The 20,742-nt window shown below is 43.5% G+C and overlaps 1 protein-coding gene across 5 annotated transcripts in view; it reads right to left on the bottom strand.

Moving 5' to 3' along the window:
- LUZP1 (leucine zipper protein 1) overlaps window positions 1-20,742 on the bottom strand; it is a 100,983-nt gene that overhangs the window by 56,531 nt on the left and 23,710 nt on the right. For all 5 annotated transcript variants that reach the window (XM_020983044.2, XM_020983043.2, XM_020983042.2 and 2 more), the window contains exon 2: window positions 15,134-15,322. The gene's annotated coding sequence lies outside the window, so the exon portion shown is untranslated. The remainder of the gene's footprint in view (window positions 1-15,133; window positions 15,323-20,742) is intronic.

Below are 20,742 nucleotides of genomic sequence, written 5' to 3'. Positions count from 1 at the left end.
CATGGGCAAGTCACCTAACCCGGAATACCTTACAAAAGAAAGAAAGAGAAAGAAAGAAAGAAAGAAAGAAAGAAAGAAAGAAAGAAAGAAAGAAAGAAAGAAAGAAAGAAAGAAAGAAAGAAAGAAAGAAAGAAAGAAAGAAAGAAAGAAAGAAAGAAAGAAAGAAAGAAAGAAAGAAAGAAAGAAAGAAAGAAAGAAAGAAAGAAAGACTGGAAAAGCAGCTGGGGGTGAGTTATGAAGGGCTTTAAAAGTAAGTGAATTTTATGTTTGATTCTGGCAGTGACAAGGAGCACCTAGAGTTTATTGAATTGGAGGCGGGGGGGGGGGATGACACGGTCAGACCTGCGCTTTAGAAAGATTAATTCGCCTGCTGAGTGGAGGACAGACTGACTGACTGATCTCTATCTGAAGCAGAGGGACCATGAGGGCCAGCATCAGGGTGGTGGTTGTGTGACTAGAAAGCACAGAATGTATAAGGGACATTTTGTGAGGGTAAAATCAGGACTTGGCAACATCAGATTGGATACAGGGCATTTGGGAGAGGGCAGTTTTGAGAGAATGAGAAATTGAGGAATTGCAGGAGGGATGTGGTAGTGCCCTCGACAGTAACATTCTGAAAATTCAGTTAATCAGAATATCCATTCACTGCCAAAGATTCTTCCATTAGTCAGGCTTCATGTTATAGAACACAGAATAAATGTATCATCATTGCTTCTAGGACTTTTTGCTTTAATATTTAGAGCACCCCACATTAAATGCAGTTTCTCTTTCTCCAGGTGTCTCCTCCCTAGAGACGTGATGCTGACCCCAGACAATGGAGAAGAGGAGAACTAGGCTCAGTTTTCTGCTGTTTCATCAACAAATATTGATGAAGAAACACTGAAACAGAGATCAAATCAATACCTAAAGAAATGTGACTGCTCCCTAGTGCTCTTAAAAGAGAAAGAAAAGCATGAATCTTGAGTTCTTTCTCTGGGGAAAAATGGGCCAGGTCATAGCTTCTCTAAGCCACCAGGATTTATGGGGAAAGTAAAGTCATCACTGTCTCAAGCCCTTCACCTCTAACCACCCACCATAACTTCCATGCTAAGGCAGTGTGATCTAATGGAGGCTGGATTGGAAGCCAGTACCCAGCGTGTAATCCCAGGTCTGTGACCCTCTCTGAGCTTCATTTTCACTATGCCCACCCCATTCCAAACATGTAAGGGCTGACAAGTCACTTCTTCTCACCCTTGTTGAAAGATTTAAGGAGAAAGGGATCCCTTCCAGCTGGAGAGGGCAGGGAAAGGTAGCACTTGAGCTGGATTTCGACAGGCAGTAAAGCCCATTCAAGGAATGCAGGAGGGACAGTGTGAACAAAGAGGCAGGAAGAAACCGGGGAATGGCAGAGAGCCCAGGATGGCTGATGAATAGATGGGAAGTAGCACAAGAAACAGCTGGAAAGGCAGGGTTAGGCCAGGGCTTGACTGCCAGGATGTACACTTTATTTGGGAATGATAATAGTTGACATTAAGGTAGTGTTTAATTCATGTATTATTTTATTTGATCCTCATGACAGTGCTGTGAGGTTGGTACTAGAGATATTTTCTGTCTCTTTTCACAAAAGGAGGAAGTTGAGACTCAGAAGTAAAGAGACTTGACCAGAACCATACAATGAGTGCCAGATTTGGGATTTGAACCCAAGTCTTCCTGATACCAAGCCCAACATTTTAGTCACCACTAAAATGGTACCTCTCTAAGGTAAGCACTGGGGAGCCACTGAAGGTGTTTTGGGAAACAGAGAGGCACGCTCATACATGTCCATAAAGATTACGCCAGCAACCACAGAGAATTAGCACTTAGAGCCCAAACAGCCTCCCTTACCACCACCTCGATATCCCAGAAAAACACGTGCCAGAATTTCAGCAAACCATTTCTCTGTTCAATTGCTTAACTCTGTCCCAATTCCCTTTCCTTACATCAAAACAAGATACTCAACCTGAAAAGGCAACAGTATGGATTTGGTCTTGAAGCCTAACTTATTTTCCTGTCCCTTTCTCAGTCGGCCGGACTTTCAACCCTGGGTGTCCAAACAGCAGGAAGTAGCAAGGATCACGAAACCTACAACAGTGGCCAGCCCTGAATGGCATCTTGTACCATAGAGCAATGTGGGTGATGATCCTCCAATGAGTTTAAACCAAAGCCTAGAGGCTAGGCACACCAAACTCCTTACATTGAACCAAGAAGGAGTGACCCAGCCTGCCATGGTGAGAGAAGGGAAACCCCTGTGTAAAAGCTGCAAGTTCCAATACAAACCCAAAGGGGCGCTGCTCTGTCCCGACCACCTGAAGTCGGATGAGGCACTTCCAGTTTACGTTTGCTCTGGTTACGCTGAACTTTTGGAGTTACACTGGTCAGCTCTCACTAGAAAAAGCATTGGGACTTGGTGCCAGGCTTTCATACCACCAATTTTGGGCAGGGGGACCAAAAGTAAGGGGGAAAAAACAGCAACTCTGTGGAGAAAAGTAAATCCTGCTCTCCTCGGCTTGGTGAGGCCCATTATAAACAACATCGTTCATTATTACAGGGATTTGGATGTGAAGCAAGTCAAGTCACGTCCCAGACACATCAACTAGAGACACCAAGAGCCTGACGGAAACTCCACACCTCTAAGGCAGGTGCCAGTCTTATAAAGGAAGGGGTTCTCAAACTCCTGAGCTCCTCATACTCTCAATTTGGCAACCAGCTTATCCTCAAGAAAGGGTATGGTTTACACCTCCTTAGTCTTCTTTCTCCAACTAATTTTTATATTTCTTGAACTGGAGGGGAAGATGGAGGGGAGGGGAGACGGCATAGTTCTTTGTACTTCCTTCACAATGCTATACATATATGCACACACATTACACACACACACACACACACGTATATATACATGTATATATAACCCAATAAATGTTTTTCATCATTTGATGGCCTGACCAGAATTTTCCTCTTTCACCCTCACCCCCCCCAAGAAAAAAACCTTGAGATTTTATGTTTAGAAACTGAATTTCCAAGCTTTTTCTTAGAAGTCATTAACCTCTCTGGGCCTCACTCAGTAGCCTTATCCACAAAACGGCAATTAAACCTGAACTGCCCAGAGGTAAGATAATAATAATAACTTGCCAGATAATTTTGAAAGGGTTGACCTAGATCAGAGATTCTTAACCTGAGGTCTGTGAACTTGGGTTTTGTTTTGTTTTTTTTAATATTTTGATAACTGTATTTGGCTTCCTTTGTAATCCTATGTATTTTGTTTTATGTATTTAAAAACATGATTCTGAGAAGGGGTCTCTAGGCTTCAGCAGACACTGCCAAATAGGTTCAGACACTAAAAAAAGGTTAAGAACCCTGAGACATGACCTCTTAGGGTCCTTCCCCCATCTATATCTACAATATCATGGATCCTAGAATTGCCTCTACCTCCTCCATTATTTTCTAGCTGTATGGTCTTAGGAAAGTCACTCCCTCCCTCTCACGGAGGCTCAGCTCCAGCCTCTGAAAAATAAGGACAATTCCAAATTCCAAGGCCCTGGCATTGTCTAACACTGCTTACGGGTCTGCACAGTGCTGGGACTTCTCTGAGTACCTTCTCCACCATGGCCCCAGGAACCTCAGGATAAGATCAACCTCACACGCCACCTCATCACTACCCTCCCTCTCCCATTGGAGGCTGGGGCCATGGACTCCAAATCCCTACTTCAGGAGGGAGCTCAGCTCAGATCCATCTTCATTTCTCCGCACTTCGGGACTTCTGGACTCAGTTCACTATGGCCTCAGACAGGCATCTCCCCCTTCCCCTCCCTTAGCTTCCTTTTGTGAGTTATCTTTCCCTCCCGCCCCCCCCTCCTCCAGGGCAGGGACAGTCTTCCTTTTTTCCTATTTGACCTCCAGCACTCCAGTGTGTCCAGTAGGTGCTTAATAAAGTTTACTGATTATTGACTATTGCCTCACTTCTCATTCTTCATTCATTCTACCCCTGCCTCCAAGACTTTGCACAGGCTTTCCTCCCATGTCTGAAATGCACCACCCCCTCCTCACCTCAGACCCTTGGAACCCCTGCTTCCTACCTCAACATTCATTACTCAGCTCAAGACCCACCTCCTTTCAGGTGTTAGTCTGGGAGATCTCTGACACTGTAATTCATAATTGCTAAGAGTCCTTTCCTGATCCCTAGTCACCTCAATGGGGCAGCTAGCTAGGTGGTGCAGTGCATAAAACACTGCCTGGAGTCAGAAAGACCTGAGTTCAAATTCTGCCTCAGATACTTACCAGCTGCGTGAGCCTGGGCAAGTCAGTTAACCCTGTTTACCTCAGTTTCCTCATCTGTAAAATGAACTGGAGAAGGAAATGGCAAATCACTCCAGCATCTTTGCCAAGAAAATTCCAAGTAGGGTCACAAAGAGTCAGACCTGACTAAAAACAACTGAACGACAGCATTTACCTCAATGATTAGTGTTCCCAGATCCTGGGAATTACTTTGTGCACTTATTATATATGTTTTGTATATATTTAGCTATGTACACTTTTTCTCCAGTGCCATGTATATTCCTTAAGGGAATAGGAAAGGAATAAGTATCCCTAGGTCCCAGCATGTGCATGATGAATAGTAGGCTTTAAATTAACGCTCACTAAACTAACTTGATTAGATGTAAAAAGCCACAGAAATGTGAGCTATTACTATTTCCCCTTAAGAATAAATCCATTATTATGTAAGAATCAAATGGTCATGACCCTAGCACCTCAATAAGTATAGTACTTAACAGGTGATGAAACAATGAATATTGAATGATAACCTTTCCCATTCAACAAATGTCCTTGGGTCACATCTTCACTATAGACATATTAACTATTTTTTTTTATTTTTAATAGTAACAAATAACTCATATTTCTTAGTGTTCACAAAATTCCTTCAAACTGGCCAGACAAGCTTTATCACCTGTCTTTTTACAGAAAGTAACACTAAGGTTCAGAGAAGAGAAAGGCAGCCTCCCATGTAAGAAGCACTGGCCTGGCAGTCAGGAAACCTGTCTCCTTTCTCTTTCCTGGCTGCCTGCAGAGGCTGGACTAGGCTTCTGAGGTACCTTCCACCTCTGAACTGCTAAGATTCTGTAAAGTGACCCATCCAAGGTCACACAACTCTGTTAGGTGTCAGAACTGAGATTTGCTCCCAGGTATCCTGACTGCAAGTCCAAAATCCTTCCCACTACACCACTGGCCTTTCAAAACAAGGGCCAGGACCACGATGTTCTTCCTATCTTAATAATTAAGAAGGAAAGAAAAGGTTTTCTCCTGACTGAAAACTGAACCAGGTCATGGAATCCTCTTAGTTCAAACTTCTTAAGGGCCAGGCTGTGTCTGCTTCGTATCCCTCACAGCACCTAGCAATACGGTCACTCTCCTGGTGCCCCAGGCTCAGAGTCTCTCCTCTCTCTGATCCATCCTTCATACAGCAGCCAAGGTGACCTTCCGAAAACATAGGTCCCCTGCTCAAGAAGGCACCTTACTTGACGTTCAGTCGTTTGCAGTCATGTCCAACTCTCCCTGACCCCATTTGGAGTTTTCTTAGAAAAGATACGGGGTCGAGGTTTGCCATTTCCTTCTCCAGTTCATTTTACAAATGAGTAAACTGGGGCAAACAGGCTGAAATGAATTGCCCAGGGTCACACAGCTAGGAAGTATCTGAGGCAAGATTTGAACTCAGGAAAATGAGTCTGAGGGAGCTGCCTACTTACTACCTGGCTCCAACCTGCCTCTCCACCAGGCTCCCCATCACTCAATCCAGCAAAGCTAGCCTTCTTTCTGTTCCTCATGCACACCACTCCATCTTCTACATCCATACATTTGCACGGGCTGTTCGCCATGCCTGAGAAGTACCCTCTCCACCTCGTTAGCTTCCTTCATTACTCAGACTAAGCTCTACCTCCTACGTGATTCCCTCAGCTGCTAGGGCCTCCAGGTGAAATTCTCTCATCTATACTTTGTATATCTTTTATATATAATAATGTGTATACACCGTTTCCCCTGATAGAATGTAAATTCATCAAATATCTATGAAGATCCATCATCTCCAAGACCTCCCAGTGTGGGAACTCTGTTAACTGATGTTAATCCATCTACGACTATAAGCAGACCATAAGCTATTTGAGGGCAGGGACAGTTTCATTTTTGTCTTTTGTCTTTGTAGACCAGTGCCTAGCACTGTCCCTGACGTATAGCAGGCACTTCAGTGTTTTTTGATGGGGTGTGAGCCCATCTCCCTTTGCTGATGGAATGGAAACAATTCAACGGTTTTTGTTGGTTTTTGTTGATACCATTGCACCAATCTGAGTCATGAGTACTGATGAGGAAGATGATGGAAACCACAGAAGTGAGGGGGCAGCATGGTGCAATAGGCATAACACTGACCTTGGAGTCAGAAGACCTAAGGCCTGACTCAGCCACAAACTAACTGTAACTTAAGGAAAGTCACTCCCTGTGCCTCAGTTTTCTCCAATGTAAAACAGGATAGCACTGAAGCTACTCTATATCCATGATCTTAAAACATCCCTGTGAGGTAGGTACTAGTGCAAAGATTATAGTCCTTGTACTACCCATTTTGGGGGACTGGTATGAGGATCAAATGAGATAATAAATGTAAAATGCTTTATAATAAAAGGGCATTTCACAGGATATCAGCTATAATCATAAAAAAGTCCACATAAACACCAAAATACTTATAGCAGTACTTTCTGTGATGGAAAAGAATTGGAAACAAAGTAGAAGCTCACCAACTGGGGAATGGCTGAACAAACTGTGACACATGAAGTAGAATCTTGCTGTGCTGTAAGAAATGAAGTGTGTGAGGACTAGAAAAGCCTGAGAAGATAAATATGAACTGATGCAGAGTGAAGTAAGCAGAACCAAGAAAACAATATACAGTGACTACAACAACGTAAATAGGAAGAACAGACGTTGCAAAATTATAAAGATCAAGGAGGAATTGAATGAAGAGATGAGAAGACACCCCCAACCCACCCCCTTCACGGAGATGGGAATTTACACAAGTTGTTGTACATGTTTTCAGACTTTCTCAATGTATCAATTATTTATGCTGCTTTCTTCCTCTCTAAAAAATACTATTTGTCATATGAGATAGTTCTTTGGGAGGGGAAGGGGAAAATAAATACTAAAGTCTTCCTCCCATTAACGTTACTCTGTCAGTCTCCCATACATCGTTGCTCTCCAACAGACTATACTTTGCCTAAGTAGGCTTGCTGTTTTTTTTTTAAACTACAGCTATGTGGTTATTTTTCAGTCCCTGAAGCTCCTTTAACCTATAATGCTTGCATGATTCTGAGTAGAGGAGACACAGATTTAAGCACACTGAACCATTCATCAGATACACAACAGACTGGAGAAGAGAAGAATGAGGAGGTAAGTAAGTAAGCACTGTCTTTGAACAGATGAAGGGCTCAGTCATGAAGGAAGAGGAATTGGGTCTGTCCCACACAGCCACAGAAGGCATGGAAGTCACAGGGAGGCAGAATTCCTTTCGATATAACTTCCAAACAGTGAGCAATGTTCAAAATGAAATAAGAGTGTGCACGTTTCCCCATTACTGGAGGAGTTCAGCCAAGGGAGGGATGACCACTTGTTAATGATGGCTTACAAAGGATTCATACATCAGGCAAGGAGGTGAGCTACCTGATCTGGAAGGGCTCTTTCCAAGTCTAAAGTTGTCTGAGTCTGCAGGAACCCAAGAGCCAAGGAACACCAGACATACCGGGAGCTGATGCCACAATAGAAAACTGCACCTTGATGCCCCTTTGCCCTTCTGCCGTCTCATTTTCAGACTGAGTCTACTAAAAGCCCAGGCATGCTTCATCAGGGTTCTAATGGCATTGAGCGGCTTGGGCCTTAAGGCGTTTATAAAGGTACTGAGCTCCATGACCATTTCATAGAGCAAGAGAACCTATCATCTTTAGCCAGTATTTTTTATTGGCTACCCAGCAAGAATGAGAAGGCACCCATTTTCAAATGACACCAGAAGAAGACAGTCTGGCATCACTATCCAACTCAATTCAACGCACGTTCATTTATTAAGTACTTACTGCGTGCAAAGCAAGTAGTATGAATCAAGAAATCCTCCATTCAGATCCTCCCCTGCCACATACCAAATGTGTAAACTTAACCTCAACCTCTCAGTGTCCCCAGCCAGCTCTCTGAAGCTCCAAATGACAGTCAAGTTGCCAGTTTTTATCAGTAGAGAGTTTCCACATCAAGAATTCACACCCAGATTAAATTATAAGATTATAGATATGGAGCTGGAGGGATCTTAGAAGCCATTCAGTCCAACCCCCTCATTTTTACAAATGAGGAAACTGAGGCCCAGAGAGGCTAAGTGACTTATCCAGGGTTACAAAGATAACTTACTGCATAATGCAAGATGTGAACTCAGGTCTTCCTGACAGAGTCCAGCATTCTGTCTATCCACTGAGCCACCTACCTCATAGATCTGGACAAAAATTGTACAAGGCATGGCTGGGCACTAAGAATACAAAGACATATCCCTGACCTCAAGTAACTTATGATCTACTAAATAAATATAACAATTCATGTTTTAAGAGTACTGGGTCAGTGGCAGCTAGGTGGGTGCAGTGGATAGAGCACCAGCCCAGGAGTCAGGAGGACCTGAGTTCAAATCCAGCCTCAGACACTTAACACCTAACTAGCTGCATGACGCTGGGCAAGTCACTTAACCTCATTGCCTAGCACGCTCCCCAAAAAAAGGGGGGAAGAGTATTAAGTCATAGGCAGGTTAATATCTACATTTTTGGAGGGAGTTTCCAAACCAGGAGTTACTGATCCCTCCTGGGTTTGTGTACCTATAGATGAAGTAGCTGAGGCTCAAAGATAGACAGATAGACAGACAGACAGACAGACAGACGGATGGATGGGTAAATGGATGTAGGAAGGGAAGGACGGAGGGATAACCGATAGAGAGATAGCTGGAGGAAGGGAAGGACAGAAGGATTAAGGGAGTGCGTTTATTAAATTCTTAACATGCTAAGTAAGCACAGAAGACAGTCCCTGTCCAAGGAGCTTACATTCTAATGAGAAAGACAATACAAAAAGGGAAGCTAGAAAGTAGAGGGAGGGGGGATATAGGCATTAGACCCAGAAGTGTCATGGAGGCTTGGGTTCCGGAAAGATAAGCCAAAAGTCTTAATATATATTGGATATTAAGTAGTGTCATATAGTAAGAAGAGTGTTGGACTAGAGTTAGAGATCTGGGTTGGAATCCTGCGTCACACACCTGCCCAGTATGTGACCAAGGACAAATCTCATACACCACATGAATTCTCAATGCTGTGTTCTTGCTCTTTTCATCCTCCCACCCCCACATACATCTGAAACATCCTTTCCTCTCTCCTCTTATCCATATTTCAAGGCCCGGCTCAAACCCCACCTCTCTGAGACGTCTTTTCAAATCACCCAGTCCACACTGATCTCTCTCACCACTGAACCACACAGTAAATGTAACACTTATTGGGTACTTACCACACAACAGCTTGTATAATTGTAGAATTAGTTAATTTCCCTGGAGGCCTGATCCCCCAACTGGACTGTGAGCACTGTGACTGGCACTCTGTAAGTGCTTAATAAAACATTAATAAATGTTTGCTGGCTGACTGTAAGCTCAAAGGCAGGCATCATGATTTACATCAATTTGTAACACAGACACCTACTACATTCAGTTCCACTCAATAAATGCTAAATGATGTGTGCCCCCTACCACTTTCTGTCTTATATTATTATCCTCATCTGCATATGTGTCATAATTACCTACTTTCCTGAAGATACAGTTCTCTCCTAGAAAATGGGCATTTAACAAATACTTCTTAATTGCCTCCTTCTAGTTCTGAATTTCTCTTCATTTCTGTAAGCCCCAGTTTCCTCACCTGTGAAATGGGGATAATAGCACACTCACTACTGACTTCATGGAGTGTGGTGAGGAGATCACTTTGTGAAATGTACAGTGGTAGAGACAGGATCAGGGTTCAAATGCTCATGCCCTGTGTGATCCTGGGTAAATCTCTTAACCCCTTTGGATCTCAGTTACCTGCAGATGTAGATCTACATGCCTCTCCAGAACTATTTTGGGGGAAGAAAAGGGAGAAGGAAGTCAAGAAAGGAGAGAAGACTGAGGAGGGGAGAGGGGGAGGGAGGGAAGAATAGAGGACAGAAGAGAAGGGAAGAGAAGGGAGGAGAGGAAACAGAGGAGAGGAGAGATAGAGGAAGTAGAAGAGAGAAGAGGAGAAGGGGAGGGAGGGGAGCAAAGGAAAGTAAGGAGAGTGGAGAGGAGAATTTTAAAAAAACCTCATCTCTGCAGATGCAGACTAGGTTTGGGGGAGGGGCAGAGTTAACAAGCCCTTTTCATCCCAGAGATAGGCAGTGAAAGCCTCTGCAGCAATGCAGAGCCCATGCAGTGAACACTGCAGCAAAATCCTGTGCTGACTGCTCTGAGAGAGGGGAAACCAAGGAGAACAGATTCACGCTTCCTCAGAACCTGAAAAACATGCCTCGGAAACATGGTGGGCAGTCTGCCTGCCGTCTGGCCCAGGCCACAGAACAGAAATCACATAAAAGCAGCACCAACAGATTCAGTTCCCTGGAGCAACCCACATAATAGCAGCAAACCATCTGGGAGGCTCATTTTTCCAGGTGGAAATGGTAAAGCTGCTTTCTTAGCTCACAGGGAACCTGATATCCTCAGAAAGTGCCTTCTCGGCTGGCCAGGCTGTTGGATTCTCACAGGAGGGCCCCTGAAATATCCTGCATCCTGTGATGCCTCCCCACGGGGCTCTCCCCTGGCAGCTGGAAGAGAATTCATTTCCATTCAACAAACATTTAGTAAGCACTTGCTGTATACTTAATGCCTGGGGAGATAGCAACATAGATAAGACCTGTCCTCATGGACCTGATGGTCTAGTAAGGGGGGGGGGGATAAGACTAATAAGAGACACTGAATCTTCACCAAAAGGCCCAGTAATAATGCTGAAGATGATGATGATGATGATGATGATGATGATGATAATGACAGCTCACATTTTTACAGCACTTACAGCATTGTGCCAAGCACTTTGCAACTATCATCTCATTTGATCCTCAAAACAATCCTGGGAGAAAGGTACTGTCATCACCCCCATTTTACAGAAAAGGAAACTGAAGCAAGCAGAGGTTAAGTGACTTGCCCAGGGTCACACAACCAGTAAGTGTCTGGGGCCACATATGAAACTCAAGTCTTCCTGACTCCAGGCCAAGCGCTCTATCTACTGTACCACCTAGCTGCCCAGTAACGTATACCATCTTTTGAGGATGACCTTACCCTCAGTTTCCCCATCTGTAAAATGAGAAGTTTGAACTAAATGATCTCCAAAATCCCTTCTAGCTCTAAATGTACAGTGCAAAGTATAAGTTGCTACCTGAAGGCTAAGGTGAGGAAAGGTCATTAGAAAAAGAAAGTGGATCAGGGAATACTTCGTCAAAGAGGCAGGTATTTAAACTGTGCTTTAAAGGATAGGAATTCAGCAGATAATTGGAGGAGGGCATTCCCAGCACAGGAAAAAGCAGCTTGAACAAAGGAATGGAGGGTGGAGAGCTCAAGGGGCAGAAAGGAGCCCAGGAGCATGAGGAGAAAACTAAGAAAAAACTGCCAAGTTACAGTGGCACCAGATTGTGAATGCCAAAGGTTTGACCAAAGGAGTGACATGGTAAGGACTAGGGACTCACTGAAGATTTCAGAACAGGGGAGGGACATGAGCAGATCTATGCAGAAGAGAGATTAACTTGGTGGTGGGATGGAAGGAGGAACAAACGTTAGGAGACTACTATTGAAAGAACAACAAAATTTCAGAGTCGGAAGGGCCTTCAGAGGCCATCTAATCCAACACCTACAGGAGGCCAAGAAAAAAGCAGGACTCAGTGGCTAGGACAACCCATCCCTCCCATTTGAAACATCCCAGCTAGTTGTATTGATCCCACTTTTTTGTTTCTAGGACTTGCAGCCACAGAATGTTAGAGCTGAAACCTTATGCTTAAGCTACGGGAATGTCAGAACTGGAAAGCATAGAGATCATTCAGATCAATGGCCCTCATTTTACAGAGTCAGAGAAAAGTAACTTTTCCAAGGTCACATAACGAGTTAGCAATAAAGCTGAGACTAATACCCAGATGTCTAGACTGCCCAGCCCAGGACTTCTGCTGCCAATGCTCTGGAATAGAGAAACAAAGGCTAGAAAATAGGCCAAGCCAAGTTTTGGAAGTGAGAATTCAGAGAATGTGAAATCTCAGAGCTCAACGGAACAGGGGAGGTCACGTGCAAAACCTACTTTTAGGTAGAAAACTGAGGCCAGGAGAGGTTAACGACAAAGGCAAAATCAGAAGCCTGACCTCATGGCTTGAAATGAATGACTCAAGGGCACTCCCCACCTTCTTAAATCACATATAAGCCATCCCAGACAAATGAGAATGTATTCAATTAAAAAAAAAAACTTGGAAAATTATTCCAGCATCTAACAATACTCACCGTCAAAAAAAAATTCCCAGCTCCTGTCAAGGTATTGAGTAATAAATTTCAAAAGCCAGAGATATATGGTTCCACTTTTTTTAATAAGGATAAAAACATATTGCCCAGAATCTCAGGGTTGGAAAAGACAGTAAGCTTTCGCAGTACACATACCGAGCAAACAGTCATCAAGCCGTTGACAGCTTAGTGGGAGCTTCAGTAAGTCGGCCCTTTCTTCTCTGGGACAGCTCTAAAGAAAAGTGCTGGGAAGACTTTCAGATAGCTGAAGACAGCTACCACGTCATCCCTAAGTGCTGTCTTCTCCAGTCCTTCAACCCGTCCTCATCTGGCATGACCTCAAGACACTTCACCTTCCAGCCTGTCCAGAGCCTCACTTAAATGTAATTATGACTAATCTGAACACAACTGATGTCAATAAGTATTTCATCGTGTCTATTTCCTGCTACTGAGACGTAATAGATACGTTAATACAAAATACTTTCATTGAGTATAGTAAGAAGGGGAGGGAGGAGTGAGGAAAGGCTTCTTGTAGGAGGTAACACCTGAAAGCCCGGAAGGAACCTAAGGAAGGAAGCTGAGAGGAAAAGGCCAGATGGAAGAACGTTCTATGCACAGGAGGCAGCCAACGCAAAGGTGGAAAACAGAATGTCACATTCCAGTTTGGTCCGAATGTATCCTGTGTTGGGGAGTAGTATGAAATAATCTTGGAAAAGCAGGGAGGAACCCAACCATGGAAAGCATTAAATGCCAAGCTGAGGAATCTATATTTGATCTTAAATTCAGCAGGAAGCCAGTGAGGATTCCTGAGCGGGGGAGGGGGGTGACACGGTAGGACACACCCGCGCTGAGGGGAGGATGAGCTACAGAAGGGAGAGCCTGGAAACAGAGAATCACAAGGCTTCAGATGTGGTCTGCCCACTAAAGGAGCTTCAAAATTCATTTTTCACTCAATCTGTAGCATCCTTTTCCATGCTCACTCACAACATCACCTTCCTGCTGTCACCCCCAAGCATTAATAGAGCATTAGGCTGCAAACACTGTGTGATACAGCAGCTCCAAAAGTCAGCGTGATGCTGCTTGGAAAGAAACACAGTGTCTAAAACACAAGAAGCAGTAGCACTCCCTGTTCTCTGCCCTGCTACTGTATCCAATCCTAAGTGCCTAAGAAACTAGAGTATGCTGAAAGGAAGCTGAGAAAACAGAAAACCACACCATCACTTAAAGTACTGGAGATGTTTGACCTACAAAACATGATGGCTGTCTTGAAAGTATTTGAAAGAATTGGAAAAGGGATTAGACTCCTTTGCTCCATCTGTTTGACAAACATTTATTCAGCACCTACTGTGTGCAAAGCACAGTGTTAGATACTAAGGGTGAAAACGAAATAATAATCCCTGCCCAGTGAGAGTTTGCAACCTAATTTGTAAGACAGTGCACCACAGAGAAGGCTGACACAAGGTGATTCATATGATCTAGGGCAAAGGAAAGAGAATAGGAATGAGTATGGAAGGAAAATCTGAGGGAGAGATCACGTCTAGTAGGAAGGAGTGGGATCAAGGAAGGCTTCACAGAAAAAGAATCACCAGAGCTGGGCCTGCTATAAAATGGAGGTTGTCATAAGCAGAGAGGTTAAAGATGAGAAGGTTTCCTGCCTAAATGTGTAAGAAAGGAAAAGGGCAGACTACGATGGTAGGCAACGTGAAACACTGGACCTGGAGTCAGGAAAACCCAAGTTCAAAGTCCAGTCTCAGACACTAGCTGTGTGACTCTGGACAAGTCACATAATTTCTCTCCCTCGTACGTAACATGGAAGTAAAGACAGCACCTACCTCCCAGAGTCATTGTGAGGGTGAAATAAAATAATACATGTAGGGGCCTTGCAAACCTTAAAGAGCTATGTAAATGTTAGCTAATAGGAAAGGGGAAGCTGGGTGACACAGTGGATACAGTGCCTGGCCTGGACTCAGGAAGACCTGGGTTCAAATCTAGCCTCAGACGCTTACTAGCTGTGTGACCCTGGGCAAGTCACCTAACTCCACTGCCTAACCAAAAAAGAAAGAAAGAAAGCTCCAAATGGGGTTATGAACTGGACATGACTGAACCACAGCAACCAAAGTCCCAGGGAAAGGCTTAGCAGTCTAGTTTGTCTGCAATGTAAACGGCACAAGGGAGAAAGGAACGTGACATCTGCCTAGAAAGGCAGGCTGGCACCTAAGTTATAAGGTAAGGAACACAGTTTATCTTACAGAAAATCGACGTGCTTTGTAGTTTCTCCTACAGTCATAAGCTGACTCCTACCTACCTTTCCCATTTTATTTCATCTTAGACCCTTTGTGCCCCCACAACATTCCATCACCCACCTCCACATCCTCGCACAAGTGGTTTGTGTCCACCTCCCAGAATCCCCAGTTTCCTCCAAAGCCCAGCTCAGATACTACCTCCCACATCCCTACATACCATGTTCCTGATCCCTCCCCCCTAATAATTCTTACTTTCTCCCTCTGGAAATTATTTTATGTTACTTTGAGCCAACTATTTACTTACTTGTGTCTATGTGATGAATCCCCCTCATCAGAACATGAGCTCTTTAAAGGTGGCTACTGTTTGGAGTTTGTCTTTGCATCCCCAGCACCTAGCAGGATGATCGGCCCATAGAAGACACTTAATAAACGCCTGCTGAATCCAGTAGGAGCCCACGGAAGGACTCTGAGCTGGGCAATGACAGCCTCCAACCTGTAAGGAGCAAAGGGGACAAGTGGCAAAGAGGCATGTTTCAGCTTCATAATAATAATAATAACAACAACAACAACAACAACTAGCACTTATATGCAAAGTACTTTACAAATGTTATCTCATTTTACAAGGAGAACTGTCCTAACAAACAGAATGGGCTTTCTTCAGAGGTAATGAGCTCCTCATCACTGGAGGTCTTCAAACAGAGGTGGGAGGTTTACTTGTCAGGAATGCTACAGAGGGCTCCTGTTGAGGTACAAGGAGGGCTAGATAACCTCTAAAGGCCCCTTCCAAACACTGAGATTCTGGGATTCTACAAGCCAAATCCCTAGCTACAAACTCCAAAGAACTATCCTGATTTCTTTGTTGTACTATGATGCTATTTAGTAAATACTGTTTGAAGTAGTAGACTATAAGGTACTTGAAGGCAAAAACAGTTTGGCTTTTTTTCATCTTTGTGCCCCAGCACCAGACATGGGGTCTTAAATATAGTAGGTGCTTAATAAATGTTAGTTGAATACATTAGATCATGGGACTTAGAACAGGTTACAGGTCCATAGGACAGGTGGAAGGAACCTTTCAAATCATCTGGCTCAACTCTCTCCCTTCACATATGAGACCTGAAAAGTCAAGCTAGGACATGAGGAATTTCTCACTAGACCTGCCCTGACTTCTTGGAGTTCTGTGCTTATTTTAAAATGGTTGATTTAAAATACAAATCACATAACCAAAATCACATAGGAGAGCTCTCTGATGATTTCAAACCATATCATCAGTTCCATGAGCCATCACAACATAAGACATGAGAAGTGTAATACAATACATACATTGCAATGTTTACCAGGGCAATGCTGAAAGTGGGAAATTCCTTTTACACAAGAGGTCACAGTGGGATCAAGGGAAGCCAGGAAGGCTAGCAAGTCCAATCAATATTAACTTTGAGTCCAAAGGATGAAGAGCCCTATAGTAGGACCACTGGTAGCATCATGCCAGCCTAGCACCCCCATCATTTTCAGCAGGCCACAGAACAAACACCAGAGCCCAATAGCCAGTCATTTTACTCACAAGATTATAAAATCTAGAGATAGAAGCCACCCATCTGGTCTAACATTGTCTTACACATGGAAAAAATTCAAGAGGACAAATTGGGAAATACCTATTTTCCTGGACGTGGCCAACGAAGGAATTTGTTTTGCTTGACTATACATATCTGTTACAAGGGCTTTCTTTTTCAAATAAGAAGGGAATGGGGGGAGGGGAGAGAAAATGGACTCTGGTTAATTTTTTAAAGTAAAGTTCAATTTAAAAAAAAAACAACAAACTGAGACCAAGAAAGGTAAGATTCCTCGCTTAAGATCAGAGATAGTAAACAGAAGAGCCAACATTCCAACCAAGGCCCCTAGATTCTGAATCCAAGACTCATTTTCCTATGACCCAATGGGAAAATAGGGTGAAGGAATAGCAAAAACAGGCCCAAAGGCCCGACCCTCAAACCCACAGCAAGGAAGAAAATGACCAGAGAGAACTCTAATCCTGGGTGAGGAAGATGAGAAATAGCCATGTCCCAGGACAGGGGACAAAAGAACTTTGTTCTAACATACACATGTATGTACACACATACAAACCACACCTACACAACCCCCACCCCCACCCCAGAGCAAACAAGGAATTCCACTCAATGAAACAAACAAACAAAAAAGGGCCCATTTGCGTACTGCCGGCCACATTCTCCAACTTGTTTTAACTCAACATTCTCAAATGTTTTTCTTTGGGGATTTCATGTAATTGCTATGCTTGGTCTCAATACGAACAGCAGCATGTTGCTGAAGCTCTCCAATGAGTGTCTTTTTTTTTTTTAAAGAAACTCAAACTTTGACATCTACTAGCAAAAGAAAGACTGGTTGACTGCTTTGCAACCCAACCTGACACAATCCAATAAGTATCTATTAAGCATCTACTAAATGCAAGGCAACATGATAGGTACACTATAGGAAGAAGTCCCTATCTTCCAAGAGGCCACTTTCTACTGGAAAGATAACAATGTATACACAAGCAATCATAGAAAGGGAAAATTCGGGAAGAAGTGAGCACGGAGGGGCAGCTAGGTGGCGCAGTGGATAGAGCTCTGGCTGTGGAGTCAGGAGGACCTGAGTTCACTTAACACTTGCAAGCTGTGTGACCCTGGGCAAGTCACTTAACCCTGATTGCCTCACCAAAAAGAAAAAAAAAAGTGAGCACTGATGACCAGAGGCTAGGGCAAGTGGATACCAGGGAAGAGGTAACACCGCACCTGAGATGAGCCTTGAAGGTAAAGCAAGGATTCTGAGGCAGAGATAAAGAAGTGTGGTCTAGACCTAGGGAACCACAGCTCACGCAAATGCCTGGAGTTATGGAGAGCACATTTTTGGAAACAAGAAGTTATCCACTTTACATACTAGACCTCAGAAAAAGAAAATAGGAGGAAATAAAGCTAAAAAGGTAGATGGGAGCCAGGGCAGGGATGGGCTTGTTTTACATCTTCATACCCCCAACACTTACAATGAGTATAGGCTCTTAATCAATATTTATAGAATTAAAGCATTAAAAAAACTGGATACAAGTACGGGCAAACTCAGTAGACATTACTGTCTTTTTCAGCACATGTTGGATCATAGCATTTAGAGTTAGAAGAAACCTTGGGGACCATCTAGTCCAAACTCTTTTTACAGAGGATGAAAGTGAAGTCCAGTCAATCAGTCGACAAGCATTAAGGATGTATGTGCGGGTGAGGGGCTAGGTGGTGCGGTGGACAGAGCACCAGCCTATCAGGAGGACCTGAGTTCAAACCCAGCCTCAGACCAAACACTTGACACTTACTAGCTGTGTAACCCTGGGCAAGTCACTTAGCACCAACTGACTTTTTTTTTTGGGGGGGGTCAGGCAATGGGGTTAAGTGACTTGCCCAGGGTCACACAGCTAGTAAGTGTTATGTGTCTGAGGCTGCATTTGAACTCAGGTCCTCCTGAATCCAGGGTCGGTGCTCTATCCACCACGCCACCTAGCTGCCCCCCAACTGACTTTAAAAAAAAAAAAAAGATGTATGTGCCAGGCACTGCATTAAATGCTGAGAATACAAAGAAAAGCAAAAATAGTCCCTTACCTACAAGAAGCTCACATTCTAATTGGGGTGACAATATGTAAACAATTATGTACAGAGAAGACCCAGGCAAATTAGCATAGGAGACAGCTAGGGAAAATCCATGGAGTCTGGAGATAGATTGTCTGGTGGGAGGCACAGCCAGGAGGCCAGGGGTCATCAGACAGAAGAGTACGTGCAGGGGAGTCAGGTATAATAATATTTGAAAGGTAGTAAGGGCACAAGTCATGAAAGATTTTAAAAGCCAAAGAGATGATTTTCTATTTTATCTAAGAGGTAATGAGCAACTACTGAAGTTTATTTGGGGTAGGGAGGTGACAAGTTCAGAGATTTGGGGAGATTACTTCAGCAGCTGAGTGGAGGACAAATGGGAAAGAAATATGCCTTTGGGAAACCAACCAACCGAAAGCCTATTGCCGTACTCCAGAAGTGAGGTGCTAAGTACCCACACCAAGAGGAGGAGGCACAAGAGATTTCGTGAAGGCAGAATTGACAGGACTTGGCAACAACAGAATGGATACTGGGAGGCAAAAAGTCAGTGAGAAGTCAAGGACAACAATGGTGGCGCAGGTTTGGGGGGCTAGGTGGATGGGAATATCCTTCACAGAAACATTCAAGGGGACAGCTCATTAGTCCAGTGTTGGTCATTCTGCGTTTAAGATGCCTAAGGGACATCCAGTATAAGATGTCCAGTAGGCAGTTGGAAATACAAGACTAGAGGTCAGAATAGGGCTGGATAAATAAATCTGAATATTATATGCGTAACTTCTAGGACTACATCCCAAAGAGATCATACAAATGGGAAAAGGACCCACACGTACAAAAATGTTCATAGCAGCTCTTTCTGTGGGGGCAAAGAATTGGAAGTTGAGGGGATGCCCATCCATTGGGGAATGGCTGAACAAGCTGTGGTATATGAATGGAATGGAATACTACTGTGCTATAAGAAATGATGAGCAGGATGGTTTCAGAAAAACCTGGAAAGACTTGTATGGACTAATGCTGAGTGAAGTGAGCAGAAGCAGGAGAAAGTTGTACACAGTAACAGCCATGTTGTGCATGACTAACTTTGACAGACTTAGCTCTTCTCAGCAATACAAGGATCTAAGACATCTTGAAAAGTCTCATGACAGAAAATGCTATCCACATCCAGAGAAAGAACTATAGAGTTTGAATGCAGATCAAAGCATACTATTTGCTTTTTTTTCTTCTGTTTTGTTTTGTTTCTTCTTTCTCATGGTTCCTCCTATCGGTTCTAATTCTTCTTTAAAACATGACTAATGGGGGCAGCTAGGTAGCACAGTGAATACAGCACCGGCTGGCCCTGGAAGTCAAGAGGACCCCCCAGACACTTGATACTTACTAATTGTGTGACCCTGGGCAAGTCACTTAAACCCACTGCCTAGCCAAAAACAAAACAAAAAACAAAAAACCATGACTACTGTGAAAATATGTTTAATAGGAATATATATGTAGAGCCTATATCAGATTGCATGCCATCTTAGGGAGGGACAGGGAGAAAATTTAAAACTCCAAAGTTTATGGACATGATTGTTGAAAACTAAAAATAAATTAATTTTAAAAAATTATATGCATAGAAATGATCATTGAATCCATGAGAGCTGATGAGATCACCAAGCAAAATAGTATAGAGGGAAGAAGAGAAGAAGGTCCACGACAGACCTTTGTTCTGACAAGACTAGCAGGTATAACCTGGAGGAAGATCTAGCAAATTAGACTGAGGAGGGGTCAGACAATTAGGAGAACAGGAGAAAGCAACATGATGAAAGAATCTATTAAGAAGAGGGTGAATGATATTGTCAATGGCTGCAAAGAGAGAGGTCAAGAAGGAAGAGGACTGAGAACAGGCCTTTATATTAGGTAGTTAAGAGACCACTGGTAACTTTGGGGGAGCAATTTGAGTTAAATGATAACCTTAGAAGCCAGATGCAGAGAGAGAAAACTGTCATAACAGAGGTCAAATTCAAACCCAATTTCCTTAAATTCCAAATCTTTAGTCTCCTTCGTGTCTCAAACATCGTGAAGCTAGCTAGGATGGAGTGATTCCTGTCTACTCTTTCCAATATCTGGCCTTCATTCATGACTGAGCAAATCTAAGCTAATCACTCCCACCCTAGCTACCTACCTCCTACCTCAGAATTCCCTCCACATTCAGTAGTCCCTAAGCACCATTTAGCAGGAGATGAAACACTCTCTTCTATCACTGTTTAAGTAGCATGGGGGAGGGAGGTGGGAAGAAATTACAGAGATCATCAACCTAGAA

Source organism: Phascolarctos cinereus, unplaced genomic scaffold (genome assembly GCF_003287225.1).
Source record: "Phascolarctos cinereus isolate Bilbo 61053 unplaced genomic scaffold, phaCin_HiC Scaffold_726;HRSCAF=1367, whole genome shotgun sequence".
Lineage (NCBI taxonomy): Eukaryota > Metazoa > Chordata > Mammalia > Diprotodontia > Phascolarctidae > Phascolarctos > Phascolarctos cinereus.
Note: the sequence above shows the minus strand (reverse complement) of the source record. Positions and strands in the feature narration are given on the sequence as shown.